This window comes from Molothrus aeneus, chromosome 5 (assembly GCF_037042795.1).
Source record: "Molothrus aeneus isolate 106 chromosome 5, BPBGC_Maene_1.0, whole genome shotgun sequence".
Classification (NCBI taxonomy): Eukaryota; Metazoa; Chordata; class Aves; order Passeriformes; family Icteridae; genus Molothrus; species Molothrus aeneus.
In genome coordinates, this window is record NC_089650.1 from 58,452,853 (window position 1) to 58,479,388 (window position 26,536).

At 38.7% G+C, this 26,536-nt stretch overlaps 1 protein-coding gene across 11 annotated transcripts in view; it reads right to left on the reverse strand.

Annotated features, from left to right (window-relative positions):
• MAGI2 (membrane associated guanylate kinase, WW and PDZ domain containing 2) overlaps positions 1-26,536 on the reverse strand; it is a 705,904-nt gene that overhangs the window by 177,268 nt on the left and 502,100 nt on the right. The gene's annotated exons all lie outside the window — the stretch shown is intronic.

The window sequence follows — 26,536 nt, forward strand, 5'->3', positions numbered from 1 at the left end:
AATGCCTGGAGCTCTGCCTGGGGATGGATGAGGAGCCAACTGACAGCTTGTGGCTGAGGATCAAAGAGAGGTAAGGGTTGGTCTGTGTTTCCTACAGGCTGCCTGGACAGGAAGGACAAGTGGATTAGACCCTCAGGAGAAGAACCAGATTAAAGTCTCTCCAGAAAGAGAGAAGCTGTCCCACATTTGGAGACCCTGGTCATCATGGGGTGCTTCACCCAGCCTGAAGGTTCAGGTACAGATTGAAGGTACTTCAGTCTGCTGAAGGGAAAACACAGCAGAGGTTCCTGGAGTGCAGCAGGAGCTTTCTCATCCAAGCAAAGACAAAGAGGAGAAGTGATCTGCTGGATGTCATCCTCACTGGTTGGGGATGGGAAGGTCATGGGAAGGTCACTTGGCTGCAGTGACCATGAGTTGGGGGAATTCAGGGGTCCCCCCCAACATCAAGCATTCTGTGATTCCCTCTATCAGGGCAGGAGACACTGGCAGCATCTACAAGATCTGAGGTAGCCTAGATAACTGGATAATTATTTGCCAAAAGTATTAAAAAAATAGCTTAAATAACTCCATAGAAACAGGCACAAGAAAGGCAATGCAAGTGTACAAAAAAAAGTGAAATGTACAATAGTATATAATGGGTGAAATAAATTTAGCCTCTGTATTTATTCCTGCTTATGTCCATATGCAGAGCCTACACAGCAGGCACACACCTTCTGAAAATGCCTAGGTGTTTGCTTTTACTGCCTAGATCTTTTAAATCTAAATCCTTTTCATTGAAGTTAATTGAATATTAAAGAAATTTGCTTTCCTGTTTCACAAAAGTATTCCCTTAATCCTTAATAGTACATGCTATCACATTCCAATCTAAGCTGTAGGACTTTTAATCATATTTACATATCCAAATAACTTCTCTCTAATCACACAGGCAACACTTTATTGACCTATTTCAGTTCAAGCTCATTAAACACAGCTGCTCTGATGCTTAAGAAAAGAGAAGAATGTGAACAAACAACCCCTCCACTCCTCCCCAGTTAAGTGTAAAGGTGTAAAATTCAGAAAAGCAAAATGGCTGATTTAAGTTCTCTCATCTGAATTCTCTTCTCAGGTCCAACAAAGCCTTCAGTTTCTTCCTCACTGTGAACTGAGGTGTACTTGAAGGATTTCCATTGAACAAAAGGGACTAAATGCTGTCCCCAGTCTGTAGTGTGCAAGCCCTCACTGCAGCCACGTTTACACAACTTAGGTCCCAGAAAGTGTCTAGCAATAGACTTGGCAACACAGAGCTGCAAGAAATCTGAATTTATCTTGCTAAATCTCATGCAGAATAAGACCTTTAAGAGCTAGTCAGGCATCCCCTCAACGTGTTTGGAAAGCTGATCCTTAATTTCTTTGCTGCACTGGAGTTGTCAAGAGTTTTCTTAGATAATAAGTTATTCTGGGCTGACATCAGCTAATACCCATTTCTTTGGTAACCTCAAAAAAAGGCTCTCTTTTATACTATGTGACAGTACATATTAGTAATCATAAAGTTATAGTAGCAACAGGTCAAGCAGTGGCAAAACACTATTTTCAGAGTAATTGAAGATTATTTATTCTGTAAAACTTCTAAGCAAACACAATAAAGACACATAGGACTGTTGAAAAAATTTGTATCTGTGATATATAATTAATTTTTTAAATCTGTGATAAACAGCAAATTAGAAAAGAATTCTATATTATTTGCAGGCTGAGATGGAAGCAGATGGAGAAATTGATAAAATGGGATAGATGGCATTTGAGCTTCTGAGCCATACTGTTGAGCACTTTTGCTTTTCTGAGATTTCCAGGATATGCAGATATGTTTCTATTCAATTAAGCCTGAATTTGCCTCCAGTTACAACTCAGCATTTATTGAATTGCAAGGATCCTTATATTCAAGAGTTCATGTGCTGACTTCAGGTAAATCATGATTCTCAGCAGCATCATCCTCACTACTGAGGTATTTTATGTTTGTTCTTTAAATTACTTGCTCAAAGCAATACTTGATTTCCCAATATGTAGCTGAATAACTAATTCTCCAACAGCTTAGCAGAATCTTTACCATATGAAATGCCAAATCTGGTTTCTGTGCTCAGCTTTCTTTTTTCACAAGACTACTGAAATGTGCTTACACCCTACTCCAAAATATCCACAAAGTACAATAACATTATGTTAAGAAGCATTTAGATATGAGAGTTTAAACAGTGCTTTTGATTCATGATATTTAAACCAAGAGATTAGCTGATTAAATCTGACAAAATAATGGCACCTGCTTCTGAATGTGGAGCTGTTATTACTGGTGGCATAGTTAAAGTTGCTTTGAGATTGGTAGCTACAGCTTGTACTGAACCCCTTGGACCTGGGCCAGCACACATTAAAGTCAATAGAAAGGAGATTTGCTTGCACCAAAATCAATCAGAAGTGAACTCGTGACATTTAGAGCTTGCAAAATTGTATGTATTGTCTGCTTAGTTTCCTAGATGCATGCTTGTTTTGCCTACAGAAGCAATAGTTGTCATAAGAACTTCTGGGCTGCAGAAATAAAGATACTTTCAAAAGCACAATACCAAGTCCTTTTCTCCTAAGGAAAATATCTTTAATAATGCCCCTTAATAACATGTTTTGCTCATGCAGGGGGGTAGAAATACTCAAAGGAAAAGATGGAAAATTTTAATTCACAGGAAAAGCATTAGCTTTATCATGTCTTTTCTTCGCAATATACCGATGTTTTAAAATATCAAATAAATTAAGCAAATGATATTATGCTCATTTTTGCAGACGGGGATGCTGAAACACACACACAAAAAAAGATGCAATTTCTCATAGTCACACATTAAATCCCTGGCAGTGCATGGGACAGAGTCCAGGACTGCTGATTCTCTGTGAACCACTACACTACACTACTCTCAGCATGATTTAAAGAGCCACCTTCATTCTCAGAAGACAGCTTTGTAAAATATAATTTTGCAAAAGATTCTCAGTTGGATTTCACATGCAGTACTTCTAAATCCAATTTTTTTCCACTCATGCTATTTCCCAGATTTTTGATTTCACAAAATGTTTTGGGATTAGCTTCTGAGAGCCTTGAGTTTCAGCCAAACATGGATTATGGATCAGATAATGCTAATTACATGGGCAATAGTATTGTAAATTGAGAAATTAACACAGAATTAATTTAGTCACTGAAGGCTGGAGTGATGCTACAAGAACACAAAATCCATAACTAGAGACTAGAATATGATAAAGATTAATGTTTAAAATATTTATTCTGAATGGAATTGGGTGATAAGTAAATTTACTTACAGACCCATAACTATTCAGAAACAGGGAATAAGAGTTGGGATAGATTTGGCTGCTGATATTTTTTCTATTATTCATAAGAATAATACTTGTTTAATTTAAACACAGTGTGCAATTACTTCCCATCAAGATATGGCCTCCATGTTCAGAGAAGATTTGAAGGAAATTCACCATTTCCCAGAAGTACAGCCTTACCATTGTTCTCAGTCTAAAAATAACTGTTTTCATTTGCTTTTGCTTTTTCAATTCTTGTGATTATTTGCTTAACAGACTAGAACCTGTAATTCACATATTTTCCTGTCAAGGAGTATCCTTCTCACCAGGTTAAAAAATTACCGATACTCTGTATTTTTTACTGGTTGGCTATGCACAAAATGGAAGGGATTAATCACAGAACAGATTAATAAAGTGATGCCTAAAAGGTCTGGTGCATAAACCTGTAACTGGCAAACCTCTGCCCACACCAAGACTTTAATGGTTATGATGGACACGATTAACAAAACATCCATTTTATGTGTAGTGTCTTACACTACAGTATTGAGGATTTACTGGAACAGGTAGACACATAAATATGTGCTGTTTCTATGTCCTCATCATCTTTTTTGTTACTTTTCCCACTGTAGGAGCTAGCAGTCACAAACACCTTTATGAATGATAAGGTTGAGTTAGAGTGTATGAGAAAGGTAATTGTGAAAATTTAGTGATCACTGCACTATTCCTGAAAACTGCTCTTTCTGATCACAGAGTAGAAATTATATCAGTAAAATTTGAAAATTGGGCAAATTTTTGTGCTATGTCAAAATTTTAAAATTGACATCTGAAATTTTCTAAGTGCTGCATCAAAATATTTTAAAAAGTCTTATTTTGCATGACTAGTTACATGATAAGTTATAACCTGCTTATAGCCATTATGCAAGCAGCAAAGTGCAACTTCTAAATTCTGTGTTCAGTTATTTTCTCTAATATCATTAGATATTTGGTGACTAAATGGTAATAATTTCTCAGCCCTAGTTACTGTATATTGTAAGCAAATGAAGGGACCACAATTAGAGTCTTTATAATAGACCTTTCAAAGAGTATGTGATATATTGTCTTGATTCTGATGCTAAAATAGAAGAAAATTTTCAATATTTAGAACAGACACTTTAAAAAGACAAATTCTGATCTGTAAGTTCATACTCCTAATTTGAAAAAACTGGTAGACAAAATCATTACTGTGGAAATGTTTCAACCAAGATTTATACTTGCTCAAACTTCCTTCTTCACCCTTTCCCCAGACTACTATGACCATTGTTACTTTCTAAAATCCCTGTAAAATATAATGTGATTCACTTTTTATAATTTGCAGAAATACTGACTAGCATACATCCTTTACTGAAGCTATTACAGATGTACTGATGCTATACTAGAGTGCTTTGTGGAAGTAAAAAACATTGCATATGTGCTGGATATAAAAATTGTAAATTTGAGCAAGGTTGACCAGCATGTTTAAAAACCCCTTGCACATCAACATCTGAAAACACTGAATGATGCAAGAGACAGCAATGCCTTTGTGACAAATTTTTTTAGCTCATCTGTAACTCCTAAATGCTGAAATGTTCTATTCCTGGCTCACAAGCATCGTAAGTACACAGCCTCACAGAATGCTTCAAACCAGCAGTTGTGGTGGATGCTTTGAAATCATAGTACAAATACAGTATTTCACTTCTTTTCAGCATCAAAATGATGTAATAAATCACCAGTCAACAAACAGCAGAGATTTTGGAGAATGGCAGGTGACCAAGGAAACTATGACAACAGCATTATAATAAATTCATCTCTCAAAGGGCTTTGGAAACTGTGCAGGCACTTGGATTGTTAGTGTAGCATGTAAAATATGGAAGAAAACCCCAACATTTTCAGACCCAAATGATGGTGTATTGAGCTGGGCTCAGTGCCCCACTAATGCTGCTACACAGCTCCAGGAGCAGACTGAAGAGCTGCCAGACTGGGGTCTGAGCAGAGCAGGCACCCAAATATACACACATCCAGTTTTGTACATCTGCAGGCACACACTGCTTTGGAGGGCTCACTGTGGAGCATTTAGGCACATGAAGCATGATTTCATTATTCAGTGGATGTTGCCATAGTATTATCTTTTTAACACTGACATAGTTTTTTCCTCTTGTGGAAATAACAAGCTAGCAGAGAATGGCTCTAAAACAAATGGAAAGCCAAACCAAAAGGAAAAAAAAATCTATGTAAGGCAGAGACTGAATCTGCACTATCTCACTGAAGAATATATTAAAGTTAAAGGTGCAACATTGCAGTCCCATCTTTAAAACCTTAAATAACCTCAGCTAGAAACAGCACTTCGCTTTTTGCAGTCTTTTTTTCTTTTATGAGAAACCATGCTAGAAAACAATCTGATTTAAAGAGTTTGAACTCAATAGTTTTAAACTTCTTTGATAAAAGAAAATAGAAAAAGCCAACAAAAGAAATAAAATCCTGCCAGGGTATCTGATTCTAACATCCCTATAATTCAGTTTTTCAGAAGACAGAAATCTACTTGATTTGTCTCTTTAAACTAAATTCAGCTGGATTTCCTCAAGTACACTTAAAGCCTTTAGTGTGACTCACTTCAATTTAGGATCTAGAGAATAAGGAGAAATAATTGGTCTTGGAGAAAAAAAAAACCCAACAAAACTGCAATGCAGAAAATCACAGTTATAAAATGGGAACTTCAGCCCATGATATTCTGATATTCTGGAGTGGAGGTCAGATAAGTATGAATGATCACGAGAATGAAAGCAGGGATGGTACCTCCTGCTTACAGCCAGGTCCAGTGAGTCTCAAATCTAACCAAGTACTGTGACATCACTCTATGATCAAGCAAAGGAAAAGTTGTCAAATAAAGAAATATGCCATTTTACCAAGGCCATAGTCACACTCACACAGGTGGCAACTGTTTTTTAAAGCAACTAGCCTGTGATCCTGTGGCAATTGTGATTACTAAAATGTATGCCTAGAATTTAGGCAAACAGGAGAGAAGACAAGCTGTCCATGGAGCTGCTTTCTAGTGGCTTCAGAGCAGGACCCTTATGTTGTGGGCAGTGCTGGCCACAATGACTGTCACCAGGCTGCTGGAAAACTCCCCTCATAACCTTCCTTCCACTTGCTTTGAACTTCTGGAAGAAAACTGAAATGAAAGTGGTCCAGCTATTTCCTAGAAAAGGCTCATAAAAATATATTTGGGACAATGATAAAAGATATCAGTAGTTCTTGATTTTGGAATGCTATAAGAAAGTTTCTGCTTGGGAACAGAACTTAAAGAGAATGTTTTTACATCAAGCAGGGCCTTTTTTAGACTCAAAAAAAATAAATCACTAAATGTTTCAAAACCTGGTCAGGTAAAATTTCTGTAGATCCTGTCCTTTTGTAAGCATGCATAAATGTGTCAGCTGATGAGACAGAAATGTGCACCTTCTTATCACAACTGTACTACAAACATATCTGAATGAGATAACAGAGGGACAATATCAGACTTTGTAAATACTTGTTCTTTCCAAGATCATGTAATCCAAGATACTTGAATTTCACCATTCCTTGTCTGCTGGGAGCACTGCTGTGTATGCTGCAGACTGTCCAGCCCCCTGCTAGCAGGAGGCCCTATAGACCTTACAGAGCAGTCTACAGCCACAACCCATCCACTCTGCTGTTTTCTCACGTCAAGGAAGGTCTGGTATTGAAGCTGCTCTTTGCAAAGTTGCAGATAAACCACATGCACATAAATATTTCAGTGTTATCCCCCTCCCGCCAATTAAAAAAAAATCAATAAAAAAAATGGAAATGAATACTAAACTTTTATAATTAAAAATGAAAATATGAGTTCCAGAGTCTTAAATCCACCACAAAAAAAATGAACACCACATTACATGCAGTGTAAGAATGCAGGTCTTCAGAGCTAGATTCAGCAAGAGCAAGTTAAACCAAGGTTCAAACTGCCCCACTTGGCCACTTCTTCCTGCAATTCCTTCCATCAAGCACTTTGCAAAAGAAGCAAAAACATCCCACAGCCACCAGTCTCTTCTACGGAGCTCTGACCCATGCCAGAGTACACAAAGTTCTGTCCTTTGTACTCAAGGAAGAAAGAGCCCAAGTGAAAGATACTCATACTCACATAAGAAAAAAGAAAATACCACAGTCTGTATGAACAAAAAACCCAAACTGAAATCACACAAGAAACCTGAATTTTCCTGTGTTTGGATTTTCAGGACTATGTTTCTATCATCTTAGCAGCATTATTTAACTGTTTTTTTTTTCTTTGTGTGTGTTTATGTATTGAAATAAATTATCTAGGCCAACGTGTTGTACTGTCTCCACATGTATAATAGGATTCAGGAAGACAATTACCACATGGCAATTTTTCCATACCTGAGGTTTATTTCAATACACATTTCATACTGATATGATCACAGAAAAACCAACTACTTATAAAAATCCTAGTTTTCCTCAAAGCTCAAATGGAATGCAGAGTGAGATTAACATTTTATTTTCTGGTTTTGATTACTTGGTGGCATAAGGATAATGTTGTAAATTAATTAACATATATACAGCAAGATGCAAATAACATTAGTCTGAGCAAGGACACAAGTTTTTTTTCAAGGTACCTAGGAGACCTGAAGGGTCTCTGAAGGGACCAGAATATGGAGTCACAAAACCAAAACAGCTGCATATTCCTATGCACAGTGACAGAAAAGGAAACTGGATAGCTTAATCCCTTGTATGTGTATATTAAAACTGACAATTGAGGTTTAAACAGATTTAAACCAATTTTAACTACCACACTACTACAGAGTAGTTGAAAAAGAGAAGTAAAATCAAAAAGCAGATTGTGGATTATAATTCTAGAGATTCCATCTGATGGTAAACCCAACAGTAAATAACAAGGTTTTACTGATTCTATTGTCTGATATCCACAAACAGTGATCTGAGCTGTGAGTAGGAATACTATTAATTAATTAATCTCATTCAGTAATATGCTTAGCACTTATACAGCAGCAAGCATTCAACAATATTAGTGTAGTTAGCACCTTTAGTGTATAAGTAGCTCCAGCCATCAATTATTTTAATTCTTAATACTATTCCAAGTGCTTTTCTGCTACTGAAGAAATGTATAGGCTGAAATAATGATTTCACAGTACAGTTAGCTAATAAAATTGTCTTCTTGATATTGTATTTACTTCTCAGCTGGAAAGGTGGAAAAGTATACAGTTGTTATAACAGTTTCCACAGCATTAATGAGACAGTTTCCCTTGAGCTGTGGCAGTAATATTTGTGGTTAATTTGGTTTTAGAAAGTTTTAGAAGGAGTTTTAGTTTATATTTTTGCAGAGGTTAGGAAATCACTACGAAGAAAATCAAAATACCAAATGCTTTGGACAACAATTTTTTTTCTTGCCACCTTATCTTGGCACATGGAAAAGAGCTACCCAAAATGCAGGAGAACTTGTGGTCATTGGCGCATTTACTTGGTTTTGGAAATTGATCAGAATTTCAATGAAAGCTTCATAGAACTTTTCTGTAACAAAAGTTACTAGGAAATCTGGCTAAGGCAAAATGTAATATTCTCAAACCCACGCCACTTGTACTTACAATGTAGTGTAAGAGCACGCTCCAGGCAAGGTCTGAGACTGAATTCACCAGCCAGACAGTTCCTTGCCTTCAGAAATGCTCTAAATGATTGCTCTGAGGCAGCTCAGGTGTTACTGCTCTAAGTGGGAGCTTTAGATACATCTTGTGCTTTTCAACTGATGTTGTAACCCTTAGGAACAAGACTTGAGAGCAGGTTCAGGAGGTCTCCAGCTGCCCAGGAGCCTCCAGGCGTTCCCCTGCAGGCCAAGCCAGTCTGGGTTGGCTGCACTGCACAGTGTCTGTCCTGGCAAGAGCAGACACAGCAAAGCCTCCCTCCTGCTGTCCCATCACTCTGCCTCTCTTCTGGGCACACATGAAACTGGGAGCCCAGCACCACGGCATCCACTACTCCATTCCAGCTGGGAAAAAGCTCTCCTGGGACCCACTGCCTGCCCCTCAGCAGCTCATCAGCTCTGGAAGGGCACTTACCCTGAGGAAACACCACTGCTGCAGGTGCCTGCTCCCAGCCTTTCTCACCAGTATCAGGGCCTCCTATAAGCATTGGAAATACTTCTAGAAATATCTGAGATGCTGGACTGGAGCCAGTCTTGTCCCTGGAACACCCAAACCTATCAATGAGCCACTGCAAACCCAGCTGGCAGGTAGAGGAGAGAAAGAGCTTTCACAGTCACTTCTTCCAACTTCTGTGTGCTGAGGGAGATTAAATGGGCAAACATTTCTTCCTACACAATGCAATGGGTGTAGAAATAACTTGAAACTCTGCCTGCAGTCCATGGCAGAAATGCAGGCCAGAGCCAGATGTAGACAAGGCCATTGATTCTCATACCAGGAAATTTAATTATTATTAAATAAAAAGGTAGAGGTAAATTAATTCTACACAAAGGCAGGTTAAAAAGATCAGAACTGTTTTAATTTTTTAAAATTTTTTTTACAGATGGATACACAGAAAATAAATTGAACATAGTTATCTTCTGCACATTTAAATAGAAAATCTAAAGCCAGTGAATTTAAGTAACGGAAATAAATTTTTGTTCTGTAAGACCTGATTAACTCAGGACCACAGAGTATCACCAAGACTTAACAGGATTTAAAACAGGTTTAGCAATTTGTAAATATAACGAAAATTTTGGTTAATAACTGAAGGAAAAACTTCCTTCACATTGAGGTCCTATCACAAGCTCATGAAGGTTAAGAGGAAACTTCCTCTAATTCAAATTAAACTTTAATTGCCACTCCTGGGCTTCCTGTGCTTTTCTCTGAAGCACCTGCCATTGTTAGTGTTGATCAGCAACAGGAGTGCCTATGCTCATTCTGCAAAGCAAGACCACTAACCTAAACCCTCCACAGATTTCTGTACAAGTGCTGTGATTTCTACTGCAAGAAATAGCCACTAAGAAAATTGTGTGTGTTTTTGTTAACTCTGTGATTTGGCAGCATGTTGTGGATTGTCTGTATCAGTCTTTTGCTGATGGACTGTCCCTTTCAGGCTGCAAAAAGAATATTCACCAATATCACCCTACCAGTCACAGCAAATGGGAAAAACAGAAAGGCATCAGAAAGAGAGACAAGATGCATCCCTGCAAATAAAATGTAAGACAGAATTGTGGGCCTGATATCAATTTCTTTGATATGCTGTCCTCAGATTGTCCCAAATGATTGTCTTTAGCAGCAACAGTGCACTGGAAATCATCCTTTAACTTTCAGAGTAAATTAGACAAATCAGGACATGGAGTTTAAAGGGTTCTGTAGCTGAGTATTTGTTGTGCAATTTTTAAATAATCACATTGAAGTTGCTTCCTGATGGCTGTCCTTTGCAAGTGACAGAAACTACATTCCAGAATCTTTTTCTTCAAACAAAATTTATGTATAATATTTCAATCGCTGGAGATTGGCTACTTGTATTCTTATGACAACATGAATGCACATTATTCAGTGGAATTCCTACTTTGGCAAGGGGAAAACTCACTGTTACCCCAAATTCCTCCTACCATTTCAATAGATTAACATTATTCTTTTCACTTTCTATTATAAAATGTTTCTTTATTAACATTTCATCTCACTAAGATGTTCTAGTATACTTTAGCTTTCAATATTCAACCATACTGAAAATGTATTATGTCTTATTAATCACTGGTAAAATACATACAGCACTCAGATTCCCAGATAAATGGTGTAACAAAACAACAAAAATAATATTATTAGTACCAATCAAATTCTATAGTTATTACAGCTAACAAATTCACAAACCACTTGCCTGTTTATTTCCTCCTTTACAATGTTTTTCCAAAACCAGAATGTTAGAGATGAAAATAATTTCTCCTATAAGGACAAATCAAGAAATTCACAAATCCCAAAATATATTAATATTTATATTTTTGAAACAGCTCACTAGAAGCTGATATTCATGGTTCCAGGATGTCAGAAACAGCTTTTGGGGTTTTTCCCTTAGTAACAGTTTTACTTCCTGATAAATAAGTAAATTTTATTACTTAAATCACTGCAAAACACACATCATGTATTGACTCTAATGTGAAAGTTAAAAAAGAATACCCCATTCTTGGGAAAGCAGGCCTCATGCATCTTAGGATACTTTTAGCCAAACATTTTACAAGCAAGCCATTTGAGTTTGACTTATTACATACTGAACTGCTTTACAGGAGCTGAGTAGAAACTCCAGAGACAGCCACTAATCTATTAGTGTACACACACATCTTCTCCCACAAACTTTTATGCAATTAGGCCAGGCTATAACTTTAAATATAAGTGCTCATTATCTTAGCTACACAAATCTTTAGTTAATTTTCATACACTATTACGGAATATGGGTCAACCTCATTATTTCCTGTCTACTGAGGACAATTCCTCTTCCTGTTCATAAAAGCTGAATGTCATAACCTATGAATTAAAATACTTGCCTTGTATCCTAGCTTTTGTTATTATTACTACTTATGCAAGTTCCACTAGAAATGGGACTTTTTGTTCTGTGCCTGCAAGTTCAAAGCCCAAGGTGAAACTTCACACTAAAAATTATATGTGATTAAACTGGAACCTGGCAGAGACACAAACCCAACATGAAGAGTTCAACTCATTAAAAAAACATCAGGCAGGCAGGTGCTCGGCAGTTCTGGTGTGACTGAGTCACACAGCAGATGGGGGTGAATAGTAAGGGGCAGATCTTTGCTGGTGTGCATTGCCTGAGCTCTGCTGGCTTCATCAGAGCTGTCACAGTTCACATGAAAAGAAATAGGCCCCTGCACACAAAAAAGCACATAACCATCCATGTATGTGAGTTAAAAACAATGGTAAGAGCCACAATACTGGAATATGAGGGACAAAATTCTACCACAACATCTCATATTTCATGAGGTAATGACTCAATTTGCTCAGTCAAATGCCAGACTCTTTAATATCTGCTTTTTAATTTTTATTTTTAACATGTTGATTTTAATTAATAACTCCTTTTTGGCTGGAAAAAGTAAAGGCTTTAGGATATAAATGCATTAAAACCAGTGTCATTCCTCTGCTGTTAAAAAGTGTTATTAATAATCAGAAGAAAGCCAGTGTTTACTACACATGGATGTGCAAGAGTATTGCACCAAGCTTTGATACCTTTTTAGTGGAGTGTAGGAGTGTGTGCAGGCATTTACAAAATGAGCCTTTTAAGTCCTTTCTAAAGCAAGACCTAAACTAAAAAGCTAATTTTCTGCAATTTTAGGGCCAAATACATATTTTCCTCAATGTTCATAGGGATCTGTCAGCTATAACAACCCCATATGCACTCTGAGAGGGCTCTTGATGCTGTTTTTGTCATCTTGGTAACAGTATGCATACTTCATCTTCCCAAAGTACAAATATTTGGGATGCTAAGTGCCATATCCTATTGTATTTGCTGGGAAATGCCCTGACTAAGGCAGGAATGATGCATCTGACTCCATGTTCTCAGAAGGCTAATTCATTACTTTATGATACTATATTATATTAAAGAATACTATGCTATACTAAAGAATACAGAAAAGATACTTACTAAAATGCTAAAAAGATAATAATGAAAACTCGTGACTCTTTCCAGAGTCTCAACACAGCTTGGCCCTGATTGGCCAAAGAATGAAAACAACTCCCAGCAGAATCCAGTGAAACAATCACCTGTGGGTAAACAATCTCCAAACACATTCCACATGAGCAAAACAGAAGAGAAGCAAATGAGATAAGAATTGTTTTCTTTTTTCTCTGAGGCTTCTCAACTTCCCAGGAGAAAAATCTTGGGAGAAGGGATTATTTCGGAGAATGTGAATGCTACAATACCCTGTGATTTTCCTGGGCTGCTGCTGTTAGATAAGAGGGTGCATGGACACAGAATGCTGCTCCTGTGAGGGGTATGCTGTGCAAAGGGAAAGGGATGCAGCTGTGGCTGGCCACCAAAATACTGCCCAGGAGGACTCATGGCAGCACAGGGCTGTGTGTGACTCTGAACTCCTGGCTGCAGAGCAGAGCATCTCTACAGCCTTCCCCTGTGCTGGGGTCTTGTGTGTCCCAGATCCAGAAGTCAGGGGGGTTTTACATTATTGGAATAAATACCAATATAGCCGGATGGAACGTGCCTGGGCTCGTCTGGCCTTGCTGCTTGACCAAAGGCGGCTGCTGTGGTGGTTTCACCTCAGAGACACCTTTGGCTGGCTGGATGCTGCAGCTGGGCACTTGGGACAAGTCCAGGCCTGCAGGAGCTCAGGTTTACCTCTGGTGGAAAGGCTTTTAGGTGAGGTGAAGGAAAAAGGAGTCAGGTTCTGCGGTAGGGTTTTGATCCAGAGCTTTATTCCTGGCACACAGGCCTCTGAATCCAGTAACAGTTCCAACAGAACTATCGAACCGTGTGGTTGCTGTGTCTCTGAACCCCGGGGAGAGGGGGAGGGAAGGGGTAGGGATCCCACCAACCAGGTAAGGGGGGGGAGTCTCAGGGGACAAGTGACACCTGGATGGCCCAATGTCCCCCAGGGTTGAAAGGCATCTTTTGAACTTCACCAATCATACGATGCCCTTTCTGGAATGCCAAGATTGACAGACAGCAGTCAGCAGGGGCAGGGGAGGGGAAGGGAGAGGTTATTGGCACACCTGGGGAAAGAACCAGGATGACTAAAACAGGCTATTACATCACACTGCAACATTCCATGGGAGCATGGTGGGGCTGAGCTGAGACAGTCAGAGAGAGGAGCTGAGAGCTGGTAAATGTGTGGCAAGAACATGTGAGGCTCAGCACATCTAAAGCTGCTCACAGAGGAGAAATCCATGCCCAGGCTGGGCTGTGCTGTTCTAATTGGAGTCACAGGGTGTCTGACAGCCTGAGCCTCCTGCAGCTAATGGGACTTGTAGCTGAAATATGATGATTCAACTGTGAAATTTCATCACTGAGTATGATCCTGCACCATACCAGTCCAGATGACAAACTCTGAAAAGCGAGTAAAAGTCTTGGAATATGTCAAGTTTTCTTCTCAATAGGGTAAATTGGCACTGCTCCTGGTCACAGTAAGCCAGAGTGCTCTGGTCAGTCAGATCTAAAAGCAGATACTGCTCATGGCCACATAATGAGCCAGTGGTTGCTGTCAGATTGAACTGATCTGCAGCAATTTTTATTTGTGCAATGATCCTGTTCTACAAATTCTTAATATTACAGAGATGGACACAAACCCAGACTGATTGTGAGTGTGGTGTTATGTAGCATTGGGCCCACTGTTTGTACTAACTGAACCTCTTCTCACTGACTTACTGTGCTTCTTAATTAACATGACCTTGTAGGTCATTATTTTCATTTAAGGGAAATGCTTAATGAGCACTCTACTTAGTCGTTCAAAAATAATTGGAGCCACTTAAAAGCACAAGAGTGCTCAGAGAAGTACCTGCCCTGCTATGCCCCATAGGCTGAAATACTAATACCTTTCCTGCAGGATCAGGGATTTTTTTTCACTCTGACAAGAGAAAGGCGTTTCAAGTCTCAGATATTATGTGTGGGGGCTAATTCCTCCCACTTAAATGATGTTAAGGAAGCATGACTTTATCAGAGGCTGAGGTCCAAAGCCTCTCTGCCCACTCCCCTCAAAAGAGCAGAATCATGATGTCACGAAGTTCAGTCAAGAAAGCCTTTGGCACCCTGGCATCCACTGGGAATGAGCCTTATCTTCCCTACCAAACCCTCAGCTGTGGGGCTGGCCTGACACCCCTTCTGATCACCTGCACTGTCTGGAGCTTCCATGGCAATGCTGCTTCTCGTTTTTCCCAGCCTGTTTTTCCCTGCCTGACTCACAGACTGCCTCAGCAATCCTCTATATATTTTTAGTTCCATAAAGCTTCCAGCTGCTGCATGTTTGCTGCCCTTCCTGGGAACTGTTGGCCCTGGTCACAAAAGGCCCACACAATTATTAAGAGGGATGCTGCCTTTTCAACTCCTTTAGCTCTCAGTATGAGGAATCCCAAAGCAAGAGAGAGGTCTACCCTAAGTGATTTCCTTCTTGGGAGCTCTTGAATTCACAAGCATCCCCATCCACATGCAATGCACATGGTGGACACAGCAAGGCCAGGTGTGGGGGGGGTGCCTGTGGGGAAGGACTGGCCAGTGTGATTTTACTCTGTTATTTCAGTTGCAGTGAAGTAAATCTCACCCTTTCATTCATAAGCTCTGCTCCTTTTGTCCATATTATGCAATTTCATATGGAAGTCCATAACTTGTTTCCCATATTTAACTTCAGCAAATGCCTGTGCACACTCAAGCAGGAACACCCCACATCCCTTCACCACAGCTGAGAACAGCAAGGGCAGTCAGGAGAGCCCAGCTCTGACTGAGGTGGCAGGGCTGTAACAAATCATTACTTTTTTCCTGCCCAAGCCATTTATTCTCTCACCTGATATACTCTGTTCTTTAGGTACCCCACCAAAACCATCCCATGGTTGTTCACATCTCTGACCCCAGCTCTGCTTCTTCTGCTACTCCTAAAATTCTTGCTGAAGAGGACTGGGAATGCAACAAGTCACAATCTTGGCTTCCTCTGAGAACAGTGGTCTGACCTGAAACTGCACCTCCCAAGTGAATAAAGGAGAGGAAAGGACAATACTCCTCAGTTAGAGCAGAATTTCCCCCTCATAGAAAAGGTTCATGTTCAGACAAACCAACTCGATGGCAAGACATTTAAATTTTCCAGCTTGTAACTGGGAAACCTTTTGGAATCCATCCTATGTGCCTGTGTTGATCACCACCGTGATCTCAGCTACAAGATTCAAACAATGTGTTTTGATCCCTCTCAATTCCAACATCCTACTAGGGCAGAGAGACCAAAATGTTTTCTTCCATTTATAATGCATTCATTCTTCACATCCCCATGAATCAGAGATGATGCCATGCTAATAGGCTCTGTTGGAACTGCAAGATTGAAAGTAGACAGTCTGTGGGAGGAAAGGTTGCAGGGTCAAGCATATTACTCTCAAATGATTCCAAAATGGCTCTGCCAGGTCAATTATTGCAAGCTATTATGGTACCTGTCTCCTCTGTTCAGTTGGATTGAGTGCAAAGCCTCATTTAAATTATAGATGAGAACAGCACAGTAGTTACAGACTCTACATAGAATTAATGACACACCACAATGCTTAAGTAAACGAGTTTTTTTATGTTCACGAATAAAATGAAAAGAAATAAGGAATCATCTAAGAATTAAGCTCCTCAGTACTCTGAGCAAACAGATAATTCTCTTCTGGATGTTCTACTAGTGTGTACTTTCACCAGTTGCAAACCGGGCAGTACACACAATTCAACACTTATTTGAATCGTTAATAGAAATATACTGCAGCCAGTCTGACAAAGTGAAACCAACCTGATAATTGCTTCCTGATAGTCTATTAAATGATAAATGTGAGACTGTAAAGGAACTGTCTGGTACAGCATAAAGAACAGCTCTGACCAATTAAAAATGTATATTTCCAAGACACAGACTTTCATGTGGTGGAATAACTTAGTGGGTTTCTATCAAGGTCTGTCTCAGTAGAGGTGTGATCAGAGACAGAGATCTGATGAAGCTAGACAGAGAAATATGAGCATCCAGTGCCAAGACAGACTTTAGGAACATTAAGAACAACAAATATTAATTAGATGTCCATTATGAAACTTCAGCTTTTGGCAGCCTTATACAGGTTGAACTTCTCTACTGTACATACCAATTTGCATGTCTCACATCATCTTTTTCACTTGCACTCTTTTGATGATATTCCTAACTTTTAGGCATGGTGATTTTTCTCAAATGTCTTTCCAGCTAGTCAGAAAGGAAGACATCAGATAAGAGACAGAGGATATTGATTATAAAGTCCAAGGTACATATTTCAAGGTAGCAGCTGACCTTGCTCTGTGGCTCAGCATTTCCATCTCCTGATATATTTCTCTTAAAAATATTATGAACTGAAAGAATAGCACAACCCCATCAAGGCAAAAGAACTAATACTGATCTTGCCTTCAGCTTGACCTTGACTTCAGTGCAAGGTACCTAAACTGTCCAGTCATTTCATGTCCTCCAGCCTCACTAAACTGAGCTCTTGGTGGTGGTATCACTTTCCTCTGCACTCTTGACAAGCAGTCAGACATGATTCTGCTTTTCTTCCTCACCCAGACACACTCTCAGAGGTGACATGAGCCTCCTGTGGGGTACTGGGTTTCTAGATGGTAGATAATTATTGCCATTTCACTGAGATCTGGGTGGGGAAGGTTACTAATGTATTAGAGGAGTGATGCAAGGCTGTCTGAAGGGCAAAGAGATGAGATCAAATTTTACTGCTATAAAGGATCACAGGCTTTGGAAGAATTTTTCCTTTTCAGGGGTAACCAGAACCATACACTAACTAGCATTACTAGCATTACTTTCTTTTCAAAGAAAACCAGTCCCTTGCTTTTGTTATAAACAAAAGCAATTCTACAGTTTTTAAAGAATTAATGCAACCTTCCCTAAAAACTAACAGCTCCAAGGAAAGGACTATGGACCATAGCTAATCTGGAATACAAAATATATGATAGAGAAAAAGCTTCCAGTGAAGTTGGATTCACTGACAGGTGTAAATATCTTTAACCAGGAAATATCTATATGATGGGTTTGGAGAACATGGGATAGAGGTTACCAGGGACTGGAATAGGGGGATAGTGTAGGGTAGGGATGCCCAAGGTTTCTGATTCCCATAAATCTTTTTGCAACCCTTTCTGGGTATGTATAGCGCAAAAAAGTGAATCAAATAAGTTTCTCTGTAATTTTGGAAGTTTCATAATGGTGATTTTATTTTTGGCTATCTAACCTCAATAGATAAAGGGTTGCATAACTTGCTCCCCTTCTCCATTTCAGTAGATGGTGTGTTTTATATTGGTGCTTCTGATGTGGCTTTGTTATAGCTGTAAATATGGAGATAGAGGCACAGTTTCTGGAGTTATATTTATTAAATCTCAACTGAGACTTTCTCAAAGGATCAAATGGAACTCAGGAGCTGGGGAGACATGACCCTGCTAGAGCTGGAAGGCAGTGGGGAGGCTTGGGAAATGGGAGAAATCCCAGATGCACCTAATTAAAATTCACCCACCTCTCTGAAGGGAAAGCTGACATGAACTTATCTCTGAAGGGAATTATTCTCCCTTGGGATACTGCATCCTCAATTCTAGGACTTCCAGGCTGAAGAAATAAATGCTGCCTGCCAATATAACTGATATTTGCTAAGAACTCTGCAAATGTTTCTAATTTTGCCTTGTCAAAATGGGTACTTCAGAATAACACAAAAGTTGTCCAGCTCACATCAGTCAGACTATCGATGAGTAATGACAGCCCGGAGGAGTAAAACCTGAAGATTAAGGACATAGCAGTGCTTGATGATTTTTCATTTCTTCCCTTACAGGTTTGAAACTGACAGTGACTTCAGAAGGCATTAACTACCCCCAAACAAACCCAACCAGAACTTTTTTTTTTTGCATTTACATATTTACATATTAAGTTTTATTTTATACACTTGCAAAATATATTCTCACTCAGAATATTTCATTTTCTTCCTTATATTGCCATTTGCAAAATACATTCTCACTTAGGATATTTCATTTTCTTCCTTATATTAACACTTTCTTTTTCTATGCAATACTGGAAATGCAAGTAATTGGTATATGAAGACAAAATACTAGTGAAGGCACCTCAGTTCTATGACAAACTGCAATTAAGTGTTTTGAAAAATATTGTGCCTCCCAGTGGCACCAGAAAAAGGGGTTACACAATATCTGTGAAAGTGCTCCTCAATTGCTAGAACTCTATTTTAGTAGGGCTTTAAATCTCTGCTAGGCTGACTAGAAGTTTAAAGAATTTAACATTATCTTTTAACACAATTGCTGCTGTGGAAGTTTTGTTAGATGCTGAAGAAAAACTACTTTCCTTTGACCATAACTCAGCTGTAAATTAACTCAAAGTCTATGATCTTCCTTTCAAATCACCTTACAATATTTAGTCATTGCTCTTCACAATGAAAATTTTTCCTTGTCTTTAAAATGCGTAAAACTTGTTCCCATCTTAGAGGAAATGCTGTTAGAAAATTAATTTTCTTTCAAAGAACTTGGACATATTAAAATACACACATATGCATTTATTAATAGCATTGTTTAACATGCTAAATCCCAATTTCAGTGGTCACTTGAAGCTAGTAGAACTTAACTTTGAAGGAAGACTATGGGTAAAGAAGTGGGCTGAGCAGGTGATAGCACAAAGCACAGTTACTGAGCTGAAGACATCCCATTAAAATAAACTTTAATTGCTTAAGGATTTTGTAAGTCTTTAACCACTTAACATAAAACTTATGTGCTGGGCGTCTGCCATACTAAATCAGACCAGGAATTCTTTTTAATAAACTCATGCAGTTAACACATACTTGATTCACATATTGATTCACACAAAAAGGATTGGATTAGAGTGGGTAATGCTGCCTAAATTTTGGTGTTTCCTCATCCCTGAATGGTTAATGTTGAAAAAAATCCTCTTTATTATTTGAATACATTTATCTTGGGCACAATGTGAATTTAAGAGCTGTATACGTTTACTAAGGGCTTTCAGAGACACATCTTCCACCTGAATTCTACAAGGAACAGAAACTAATGTTGGGATACATGGTATGCAGAACATGCACTGGGATTAAACTCCAAATAGACAGCAAAGGGCCCAGGATGCAGCCTGGAGAACTGAACGAGGCTTAGGAGCAGTTCTGAATTTTGTGAAGGGGTAGAGTCCGTTGAATTTAAAGAAAGCTGGCTAGTGCAAACTGGCTTCTCCCCCACAGCACAGTTTCCCAAGGAGTGTTGGGGGTTTCAGCAGGCATCCAGCTGCCTTGGTGCCTGTGGGCTCAGGAACATGCTGGGAGTTCCCATCCCACACCATGACTCCTGCGACAGCTCTCAGCTCCTTGGAAATAAATAAGGTGCTCCCTCAATAGGAAAATGAAACAGATACTTTTCCCCTAGAATTAGAATTACTGTAAAGTTATTCTTTGTTGCCTTTCCAAAGAATTCTAAATTTCTTTTAAGTCACAGTAAATGGAAAAAATAAATGTCTAGATTATAAAATAACACAGCACTGCAAAGAGACCCGAAACATCTGATAATTACAAAGCATTAAAAAGGCACAATGAAAACAGGAGTGGCCTTTCTAAAATCTGGGCACATGCCATAAGAGGCAGTTTTATTGGCCTTAAGAGACATATAAACCATAGAATTATACAATTTTCAACTCTCCAATACACTGGAAAAGACCTTTAAAATCATCAAGTCCAAGCATTGCCTCTGTACTGCCAAGTCCACCACTAAAGTGTGTCTCTAAGTGCCACATCTACATGTCTTTAAAATAACTTCAGGGATACCCCTCAAAACTAGAATGTAAAAAAAAAAAAAAAAAAAAAAAAATCAGAGAAAAAATCAATAAGAGAAGGCTTGAAACACATAAAGAATAATTTATGGAAAACTTGGCTTTCTTTTAATTGCATAAATTTTACACTACTCTCTAACGCCTATAGATTGGTTTTCATCTTTTTTTTTTTTTAATTCTTATTGTTTGTATAAATAGAATAGTAGAGAAGGAACATGCATGCAGTGAGGAAGACACAGTTCATACCACACAGATGCTAAAATAGTCTCAGCTGTATCAAAAAGAAAAAGCTCTTTTTCAAGAGCATGGTTCTACAGAGTGCATGAGAACTTGCACTGCTGACCTTCTGCACCTACAGTTCTGTCTTCTGGAAGATGGAAATGGATTTTCTTTTTTTAAATGTATGAAGTACTAGAGTGCTGTTTGTTCCCTAGCTTGTAAGATTTACTAGAGCAAAAGAAATGAGAGCTTTAGTCAAATGGGAAGGCAGGTGTCCCTCTTGAGATTACAAAATCAATCAGCTCTTGTTTACTGTACAGCAACAGTCTCCTGCTGTGGCTAAGTTGCAGAGACTGTTAAAACACTGAACAACATTACCATAAACCTTATCTAGTTTGCTGAGTGAATTTGGTTGTCCCCTGACACACAAGTTGCTTTCTCATTGCCATACAGTTGAGCCATCAATATTTCAGTCTGGGGTGAGGAAGGCATATAGGACATGATAGGAAGAAGTCCAGAAAGACAAATGTGGATCCTTAGAGCAGAGCACTACTTCCCTCAACTCTCTAAAATTCACTCTTTAGAGTGAATTCACTCCTTGGAGTCTGGAGGAATGAGGGCGCAACACAGACGAGGAGCTAGTGATGTCCATCAGTCATTCTACTCTCTTTGCAGCCCCTTCCGAATAAACCCCAATTTTTAGGGAGGAACTGGAGTACTGAAGATGTTGTAATAGGTGGAGAGCTCTTTCACACTCACCACTTCAGCCTGTGTACTGGAATGGGTGGGCTTTGAGTACAGTGGTGTGCCTTCACCTGTGCCATAAATGTTATGGGATTCAAGGTGAGTCTCATGTCTCTTTCATAATCTCAGCAGAAATTATCTTTGGGTCAGGACTGCCTGAAAAAATCATGTGTCCAACAACAAAACATCAGGACCACCTTTCACACTGCGATTAAAAACCCCTCACTGACCTATTTTATATGGCAAAAGTGGGACCATAGACTTACAGTACTGTAAGGTTGCACAGCTGAACAGCTCTACACCAGCTCTAATCAAGGTGCATGTACTTCATAATGTTCTTATTTTTGTTCACCCCCTTTTTAACTCAAATTTAGCCAAAAATTCCATAGAACATTTTTCTTGATTTAGTTTTTACTGTTTGGAACAGTAAATCAGTAATATTTCCTCAAAGACAAGACTTTTTATGAGGAAAGATGTCTTCTATTGCTCATTGGACTAGCTAATAATGTACAAACATTGCCATGTATCGCTCAGAGAAAATTGTAATTCTTATTTGCTCTATTAACTGGTTTTATCTCCTAAGTGACAAGTTCAGACCACATATTGCCATTATCCTTTGTGAAGTGTATTAACAAAGACTACAAAACTTGATACAGCAAGTCTACTAAAGCACAACAGTAATGCTTCTAATGCATTTACTCAAATTTTTTTCTCTATTATTGACAATATGGCATACCACCTAGTGCTAAAAATCACAGTGAGGAACTAGACAGCATTTGTTTTCCATTTCCAGTTATTTCCAGTTATTTATTTCTCAAGGAAGACTGTATCCCTAGTGTTACTAACAAATACAGTCTTTTTAAACACATTGAATTCTTCACTGAGAAGTCCACTGTGTGTGCTTTTCAGATAGAAAACTTTCCAGTTCTGATGTCTGCTTAAACCAGAGCTGTTTATAATGCCAGAAGAATTCTCTTTTGTTGTGATGTGTAACTAACCTAGAAGCATTGGTTATGAAATATCCCATATGCCCAGGCAGGGAGAGCTAAGTCTATAAAGCAGGATTTAAGAAAACACGTTGTTCAGGGCTACAGAATCTGATATTGTTCATGCAGTGCTTAGAGCAGAATGCACAATGTGGTTTAAACACCTGGCATTGTCAACATCTCTGTACTCAATGTTCACTGGGCATTCCAAGGTGCTCTGCCCCAGAGAGAAAATCCAAACAGCAGGAACTACCAGCTGTCTGCCTTCTCTGCACTGCTCAGGACAGTGGAACTGTAACAGTGTCTGAAAAACTGAATCTGCACACAGAATTAAGCTAGCTCATAAAAATATTATGCCATTGCCAATTAAACATAAAACTTTATACCCACAAAGTTTCAATCCTGCAGTAAATCACAGTAAATTAAAATATATTTTCGATAAAATCAAAAGAAAAGAAGAAAATATTTCTCTGCTTTTTTATTCAAACGAAAGCTTTTCCTTCACAATTGGACAAATAGCTTGATATTTTGTTTGGTATACATAAACATAAATATTCTGTATCTATTTGTATATTATTTTGTAAGTATTTTTTTCCTTCAATAGTCTGAATCACTACATTCTGAACTGAGCTACATAAAATTTATCAAGTCTTTTTTCTACCTTGCAGACTCTGCAGATTTCAAATTTCAAAATCTAAAACAAACATTAGAAGAATCACACTGGAAAGTCTGCTTTAATTTTTCTGAACTGGAGTAAGCCCTTCAATGTTTTTTGCACCAAATTTTCTTCTCGAAACTATTAAAAAAGAAGACAGGAGGTCTTTTTAACTAATAAACTTTACACAGTTGCTGTCCATCATCTTCCCAAGCACTACTGGATCCTGGCCTTTTCCCCAGGACTTCCATGACTTGATTAGATTTGGGGTTCTGAGACTGCAGAGGAAAAGGACATCTATCACCTCCAGACAGCCCAATCTAACATGTATTTTAATGTTAATAAAGCTGGCTGCAGAATGCTGTCCACAATTCAGTGGCAGCTATGCAGAGGGATGGAATTATTCTTTAGACAGAGGAAGCACAAAGAGTGGTAAACAAGAGAAAACTAATTTTAAGAATAATGCTACTTTCCTTATTTTAAAACCATTGACAGTGCTAGGATTTAGAAACACTTTGTAATTTTTCTCTATTGTCTTTTATTGCAGAATTCATTTTGTCTCACCTAAGCTAAAGAACATGGAAGGAACTGTGAAGAGGTACCTTATACTCATAAATGCTTCTTTGATGAAGATGAAATCTAAAGAAGGAGTATAAGAAGTTAAGATTCTAAGTACTAAAAATATTCAAAGAAGCCTAGGGATTATTTATAAACCCTATGAAATCAACTGGAAAGACTATGAATATATTCTGTATTTTTTTTCCTGAAATCTAGTAGCAAGAAACAGTATTTGCCACAGATAATCACTATGGTGATTGTCTTGATCATTATGAGTTACAATTTTGGCATAAATTAGTGGCTGTATATTAGGGGTGAATGAGATACAAATCATATCCTTCTAATGCCTATGTTCAAATCTGAAGTAGATTGTTTAAATGAAGTTTGTGTTTCCTACAGTGTTAAAACTTAGTGGAAAAAATTCAGAGCCATTCCAAATATTGGGTGACCATGTAGTATAAAGCATCAGCTGGTCCAGAGGTCATTTAGAACAGGCTGGCAGATATTGACATGATCTTGCTGGATGAAGTGTCTGATTATTCTCAAGGATTAGAGGGAAAAGGTACACATCTCCATTGAGAAGCTGGGTTTCAGTAGCAGAAGGTGGAGGCTAATGCTCTGTGGGGTGCTAGCAGCAGAGTTAGGTGTTAACAGGTGTAGTAAATTTAACAGCAATGATTATTTTTTGTAGAGTAGACTGCATTAATATACCAGATAGCCTCATGATATGTTTCATACACAAGGTAAGCATTTGGGTTCATCGGGGCATTGATCAAGGATGAGGGAGTTAAAATACGGGTTCTTTTTCCCAGTTGTTTGGAGATTTGGGGTGGGAGGTACTTCAGCTGAATTATAAGCTATTTTTTGTCATTAAATTTCTTAGCATTCATCTGGCACTAAACAGCCAGCATCTTACAAGTCATCCTAATAACATCAGCAACAAAACTTTCCTTGTCACCTCCTCCTTAAGGGAAAGTTTCATGCTTCCTTTCTTACAGATGTGGCTATTTCCCAAACCAAGGCCTTAAGTCCCACTGTTATGCTCTGCTTATCTGAATTCCCTTCCTTCCTTTGGACAGGTCCCTCTAAGTTTGTTTAGTCACCTCCCTATCTCATTTTCCTTAAAAGAAGAGTGAAATTATTTGTGAAGTGTATGAGAAAATATATCTTAGTTTATATTTATTAATAATCAATTGTTTCAGATGTATTTCCATCAGGATTCCTTGGTCTTTGCTGAGGTAAGTGACAGGGAAAGAAATGCACCATATGACTGATCTTGGGATTCTCTTTGGAGTCCACATAAAGAAGGCAGGCAGGATCCATTTAGATTGCCAGAAACTCTACAGATGTTTCCCCCACAAATTCAACTTCACAGAAGAGAGCAGAGACATTATCTCATGCACATCCAGTCAGGCCAGGGTGAAAACTGAGGTTCATACCTCCTCTCTCTGTTGAAGGTTTAATTCTGCTGTATCAGAGATGCAGTGGGTACCATATAATGGATGACATGAAGGTTAAGTAGTTTAGACTTTGGGGCATACTGAAACCTTCCAAGAGAAGAACTAATAGGCATATTATTTCTTGTGGAATATTAAATTTGGTGGCAATAAATCTATGCTACTAATTCCACCTTTTCCCACTAGGAGAAATAGAAGAAGGCTAGCATTTAAAGAGAGATGGGTTCTAAATGTAGCCATAGTGAAGCTCATTGTTGTGGCTGATGAAGAAAAAATTACTGCAAGGTGAAGCAATATTCTGTATTTGTGTAAGTAAAAATCTATGCCTGAATGCACTGCAACTGAAATACACAGGATTGTATTCATCATCACGTCTGATGCTGATTTCAGCAGGAACACAGCAGCACTTTCTCTGGAATTCTGCCAGACCCTAGAAAATATTTGGCATCTGAAAAAACCCAACAAGGTGAAGGGTGACAGTTTCAGGAGCATGGTTACAGAATCAGAAGTGAGAACAGTCCCCATGTATGTCAGTGAAAGGAATAATCACATTTCAACAGACATTTCCTTGCTAGGCTTTGTTCAAAGGATAAAAGCTGTCAGCATTGTGGCATACCAGTAACAAAAAGAAAAAACTGACAGGAAAATCACAGTTGGCAGAAATGGTATGTCTGTGGTTCCTGCTGACACCACTTGCATCTATTTTCAATGAGAAAATTGAAAAGTTTCCATTTCATTTAGGGAAAGGTCAAAAACATACAAAACAGATGATGAGCAAGTTCTAGTAATCAATGAAACAGGTCTTCCTCCCCAGCATAAGCTTCAGTCTGTAGACTCTTGAATGAGATTGTCATAGAAACCTACTGAATGGGGCTTTTCTGGATCTCCCTGGGAATCCCTTCAGGACCCGAGCATTCCTTCTGTAGGTGTCTGCATAATCAAATTCCCCTCATTTCTGCCCCCCTCGAATGGCTGCAGTTGTGGGGTGTCTCCAGCCCCAGCCCACAGGGAGTGTGCCCTTTGGGTTAACAATGTGTCCCCAGGCTGATCCTATCTCACTTCACACAAGTCA